The sequence below is a fragment of the Elephantulus edwardii genome, unplaced genomic scaffold (genome assembly GCF_000299155.1).
Source record: "Elephantulus edwardii isolate Elephantulus edwardi_28Jun2011 unplaced genomic scaffold, EleEdw1.0 scaffold00019, whole genome shotgun sequence".
NCBI classification, from domain to species: domain Eukaryota; kingdom Metazoa; phylum Chordata; class Mammalia; order Macroscelidea; family Macroscelididae; genus Elephantulus; species Elephantulus edwardii.
In genome coordinates this window covers 895,036-901,435 of record NW_006399769.1, presented here as the reverse complement: position 1 = coordinate 901,435, position 6,400 = coordinate 895,036, and the positions used below count along the sequence as shown (strand labels likewise).

Genomic DNA, 6,400 nt, shown 5'->3' with positions numbered 1-6,400 from the left:
TAAACATAAGCCAAGAACGCAAAATTGAGACCTTTGTGAAATTATATTCATTTAAGGGCAGCTGACAACACAGGGCAGCAAAACAATAAATGGAGAAGGGATTTTAGCAGCTGATGCTGATAAAACAGGAAATATATTTGCAGAGAAACGAAACAAGATCCATTTCTCATATTATACACAAATCTAACTCTGAATGTTACAAAGATCTAAGTGTAAGGTTTAATATTTAAAAGATTGAAAAATGAAAAAAGTAAGAATAAGCTTAGAGGCCTTTAACTTACAGCACATACAGAGTGTGAGGGAGACATCAGACAGCCTGGAGAGGTTTTGTGACTTCTCTGTGTGGTCACTGGGTTCACCAGTGGTAAGGATTTTCTGTTTTCCTGATGTTAAGATATATTCCATTTTGAAAGCTGCAGTCTTTGATATTTCTTAGTATGTGCTTTCAGTTTTCCTTCCTTTCTGTAAGTAAGAATGTGCCATCTGTATATCACAAATTGTTGCACTGCACTGTAATCCCGATGGCACATTCTTCTTCGTAAAGTCCAGTTTCTCAAATGGTTTGCTCCGCATAGAGATTGAATAGGTAAGGATAAAGGATACAATTCTTCTACACACCTTTCCTGACTTTAAACATTTCCTCCTTCTGTCAGAACAAATCCTTCTTGATCTATGGATTTCAGTGAACACAATTACGTGATTACTAGTGATTACCATTACTTTCAAAGTCATCCATAATTTATTGTGATCTGCATAACAAAAAACCTGTCCACATTCAACAAAACACTGGTAAATACACTCTGGTATTCTTGCTTTCAGTAAAGATCCATCTGTCATCATACTACTTGGTGCTTTCAGTCGTCACAGAGATTAGTGTTAATATAAATATAGACACGATACTAGTGACAGTAAAAGAAAACAAAGACTTTAAACTCATTGTCATTGAGTTAGAATAGAGTCATAGATTAATTTTCCTTGTGTTTCTCAAGTTGTAAATCATATGAATGGAGATTGCCCATATTCTCCACAAGAATCTTTATTGTTGTTGTAATGAGCCATTAAGATACTTGCTACTCATAGCGACCCTATGTACAATGGCCCTGAAACCTGCTCAACCCTGTGCCAATTTTACTGTCTCTAATACACCTACCCTCATTACTCCAGTCACTGAATCAATCCATCTCTTTGACGATCTTTTTCTCTTTCTCTTTCCCTTCACCCGTCCAAGCATGATATCCCTCTCCAGGGACTGGTCTCTCTTTGCAATATGTCCAAAGTATGTCAGACAAAGCCACAGAATCCTTGCCTCCAAGGAACAGCCTAATTTCACCCTCTCCAGGACAAACCTGTTTGTTCTTCTGGCATCCATCGTATATTCCACAATCTTCACCAGCAACACAGCTCAAAGGAATCAATTCTTTTTCTATCATCCTTAGACTTTAGACCCCTTCTAAACCTAGCCTGGACTTCCAGCAGTTCTTGGCTGATGTGTTGTTCCAGTCGTTTTTGGATGATCTTCAGTAGAACCTTGCTTGCATGTGAAATCAGTGAGATTGTTCTATAGTTTCCACACTCCGTTGGGTCACCTTTCTTTAGGATGGGAACAAATATAGATCTCTTTCAGTCAGTTGGCCAAGTGGTTGTTCTCCAGATTTCTTGGCACAACTTGGTGAGCACTTCCAGGGCAGCTTCTGTTAGCTGAAATATGCCAATTGGTATACCATCTGACAGTGTAGGTAGAAGAAATTGTCTGTTTCTGAAGGTTGAATGAACCAACTCATAGCTTACCCTCCAGCAACTTTTCAGAGGCAGTTAATTGCAAAGGAGGAGAATGCCCATTCTTCTCCCTCAGTGCAGCCCTGGCCACCAGGTGCAAACTATGTGCCTTAGGAATTGCAGAACACTTTGTTGTCACTATTCCACCAGAGCTCGCTTTCTGAAGGTAGCAAGTATAACAGCTTACTATCAATTCAATGTAAGAGATGATACAATAGTTCATTTATGGGACCCATAAGGGACTAGCTGAGGGAGTTAGGCAGCCCACCCAGGCTGTAGTGTTTGAACAGTGTGAGTGGGCTTGACTGAGAACCAAGGAGTACTTGAGGCAGATTAAAGCTTCTCCTCAAGCACCAGAGCTGAGCAGAAGCGTTGCAGTACCATGTTGTTGTTGTTATGTGTCGTCGAGTTGCTTGTGACTTATAGCGACCCTATGTACAACAGCCCTAAACCTTGCTCTGTCCTGTGCCATTCTCATTCTCTCTGAAACACCCACCCCAATTACCCCAGTCACTGAATCAAGAAGGTCTTCCTCTCCTGCACTGTCTCTCCATCCTCCCAAGTATGATGTCCCTCTCCAAGGACTGATTGCTCCTTGCAACATGTCCAAAGTATGTTAGACGAAGCCTCAGAATCCTTGCCTTCAAGGAGCAACCTGTCTTCCCCCTCTACGGGACAAACTTGTTTGTTCTCCTACCAGTCCATGGTATATTCAGTACTCTTATCCAGCACCATAGCTCAAAGGCATCAATTCTCCTTCTATCCTCCCGTGTCATTGTCCAACTCTCTGATGCATTACAAGTGATTGCAAAGACCATAGCCTGTATCAGGCACACCTTAGTCTCAGGAATTACACCATTGCTCTTCAGCACTTTGGAAAGGTCCCTAACAGCAGACTTTCCCATGGCAATATGTCTTTTAACTTCCTGGCTGCTGGTGCCAAGAGTGTTGACTGTGGAGCCAAGCAAACTAAAGCTGTGAACAATCTCAGTCTCTTCATCACATTCATCCTTATGCTGCCAATTGGTCCTATGGTGAGAATCTTTGTCTTCTTGACATTGAGTCTCAATCTAAATTGAAGGCTGCAGTCCTTGACCTTCTGCAGCAAGTGCTTCAGGTCCTTCTCAGTTTCAGCAAGCAGGGTTGTATCATCTGCATAATGCAGATTGATAATAGATCTTCCATCAATCCTGATGCCATATTTCTCCTCATAGAGCCCAGCCTCCCAGATAATCTGTTCTGCTTATAGGTTGAAAAGGTATGGAGATAGGACACATACTTGGTATACACCCTTTCCAATTTTGAACCATGCAGTGTTTCCAGGCTCTGTTCTGATGACTACCTCCTAGTCCAAGTATAGATTTTGCATAAGCACAATCAAGTATTCTGGGGCTCCAGTATTTAAGATAGTATGACACCTGAAACCCACAATGTTAAAAAAAGAAATTTTGGAAAATATTGAGGATCATTCCTTTGATCTTCCTAGAAAAAAGAGCTTTCATTTTACTAATAAGAACATGAAGGAGACTAAGAAATCTCCAAAACATTTTTCTGCTTACATAAATAAAACAGCTGGGCAAAGTGTGTAGAGCCCTGAAAAACTATGTAAGAAGTTCTTTTGCAGAAAGGAAGTCCAGTACCCTTTTCCAAATCCTTGTTACAGAAAAAAACAGTCCCCTAGACTTGAGATCTGTGTCATGGTACATAAAGAAAATGAACTGGCTTTGCAGGCCGCCTGGCTGAAAAATTATGCCATGATAGTTGAACATATTTGATTAACTCCAATGACTCTAGTTCATCACAGACAGAAAGCTCATCATCAGAATACAGTGGCTTCCCTCCAAGGTTTCTCGGGACCATGAAACAATGGCACAGATTTTGTTCCGTAGAGATTTGAAGTTGAATGTAGCTTTACCATTCTGCAGGAAGAAAAATGTACATGAACTTGTAGCCTATGAGTTTAGAAGATCTTGGTGTTCTGGTGGATAGCCTTCCTGCACTTACAAATAGTTTACAGGAAGAAAAAGGGTATATCTCACTTGGCTGTTGTGCAGACTTGTTGCCTCTAATAAGGTCACTACTTAAAAGCAAATTTGAAGAATATGTAACAGTTGGTTTAAACTGTCTTTGAGTAGTCATAAACATATGGCGGTAAAACCTATCATCCTAAACAGAAGTTCTAAATTATGAAATATTCAGAATTTAAAACAGCAATTAAGTGGATTGTGGGAAAAGGAAAACGATCTTACTTTAGTTCCAGGATACACTGATAACAATTGTATTGAGAAATTTTATCTACTAATGTGTACTTAGTTACATGAAACATCTTCATCTCTGAAATATGGACGAAATAAGAGCCATTTTTAATTTAATTTTGAAAAGTCACATAATGAAACCACTAATGAACCTGTGTGCTTTACATTGAAGTGATTGAAATGGAAAAATATCCAAAAGGAACAGCTTCCACCTCAATGAGGTGAAAGTGCACTATAAAGATTGTTGACTTTTGCTGCCTTTGGGATTTATATGGTTATTTGGTAGTATTGTTTAAGAACTACAGGGTCTTACTACTCCTGCATATTGCTTAATATAATTTACACATGTGAAAGAATGAGAAAGGACTTATTACTGGGAACTACAAAGACTGATCATCATTAATTTTTAAAGATCATAAACTAATCCTATTTATTAATTATGTTGTTTTGTACCACCAAGTATGTATTATTTTTCAACAGTATTTGCAGGAAAAATGCATATTGCTTTGGTTGATATGTGTTTTTCTTTGTTTTATTTTTTAAATTTTTTAGTTTTTTATTAATACTTTTATGAAACTTTACAGAAAACTTTCAATTCCTGAGAATATACCCTAAGGAAACCAGAACTGTCACCCAAGCAGATATGTGCACACCTAAGTTTATTGCTGTGTTGTTTACCCTAGCACAGAGATGGAAGCAACCTAAGTGTTATTCAACAGATGAAGAGATGAAGAGAAGCTGTGGTATAGTCACATAATTGGATACTTTGCAGCACTTGAAAAACAAAGAACTCATAAAACATTATACAAGTGGGAGACCCTGGAAGACATTATACTGAGTGAAATATCTCAATCACAAAAGAACAAATACTGCATAATGCCACTGTTATAAAACATGACTGACATGAGGGTTGGGGGAAGTAAAAAGAAAGGGGGATAAATAATGAACACTGCTTTTAAACAGATGAGGGAAAGAATTATTTAAAAGGAATATATGATTCGGTATTATTTGCATGACAACAGTCCAGAATAAGAAGTACCTAGTAAAGTAGACTGGGGGCAGGGGGAGGGAGGAAATTGTGAAACAATGAAAGCATCTTTTAAAAGAGAAAAAATAACTGGGGGTTAGGGAGGAAAATCTTCAATAAGGAATGAACGGAAATACTTTGTTTTTAAGATTGTGTTTTTTTATGAAAACATGTAAGTGTGTGCAGCTATTTTTTTAAATTTAAGAGACTTTGAAAGTTTAAAACATGATAGCAGATTATCAATATTAATGTTTTGCTCACACTGAGATACTACTGTGTATGCAAAATGTCTTAATTAGTAATAAGCTAATATATTAAGATACCAGAATATGTTAAAATAATGAAAACCTATTGTGCTTCTGACATAATAAAATCATGGAATTAAATCACAAGTTTACTGTAAAAAAAGTACACTTATAATTAATATATTCTTTAAGGAAACAAACAATGAAATGACTTTGAGTAAATATGTTTGTTTCACTCAATCGTCAATTATCCAAAATAAAGCCATATATTCATGCTTTTTCAACAGTAGCATGATGAATTTGTAGCCTGGAAAATCAAGAAAAATATTATCTGCAAAAGCAGATATAAAAATCTTTATTGGTTAGAAATGGGAGGGACAGTAACATTACTGTCCCAAGTATGTTGGAAAGAATATAATTATATTTGATTACTTAGATAAAGGAAATAAATTCTTAAAAAGACATATAATACAAAAATACGTGAAGAGAAAATTGGTGTATTATCGAGAAAAAATTGAAAATTAAGAAAATGAAAATAATTTCACAAGGATAAAAAATATTAACTTGAGCCTCTCCCAAGAGAATTTGAATTTAAATAATAAATTTGATGAGTTAAACAATTATGACCAAAGACCTAATGAGTGGTGGAATGACATCCAAAACATTATCTCTAGGAAGGAAGAAAAAATAAAGGCCAAAGTGGATGTCAGAAGAGACTCTGAAACTTGCCTTGAAAGGTAAAGAAACTCCTCACCCTCCTCTTCCCCCCAAACAAGGAAGCAAACAAACAAAGAAAAGGACAAACAACCTAAACCAAAAACATGAGATGGAATGCAAGGGAGTTAAACAGGAGATTTCAAAGGTATAATCAAGAAGACAAAGCAAATGGAATTCCAAAATCTCTGTAGATGTTCATTGAAATGAAAAATAAACAACCTAAATTTTAAAAAAAAGAAGACAAAGCAAAATATTGTAATGAAATATACAATAAGTTGGAATTCTGAAACCAATAAAGAACAGGCTTGGCATTTCTTGAGCTGAAAGAACTGAAGAAGAAATTCAACTCAGTGTACAGCGCTAAAGGGTTCTGTAGACAA

The 6,400-nt window shown here is 36.8% G+C and overlaps 1 pseudogene; it reads left to right on the top strand.

Moving 5' to 3' along the window:
* The first annotated feature begins 3,187 nt into the window (after positions 1–3,187).
* On the top strand, positions 3,188–4,089 carry LOC102844281 (annotated as a pseudogene).
* Positions 4,090–6,400: the final 2,311 nt, after the last annotated feature.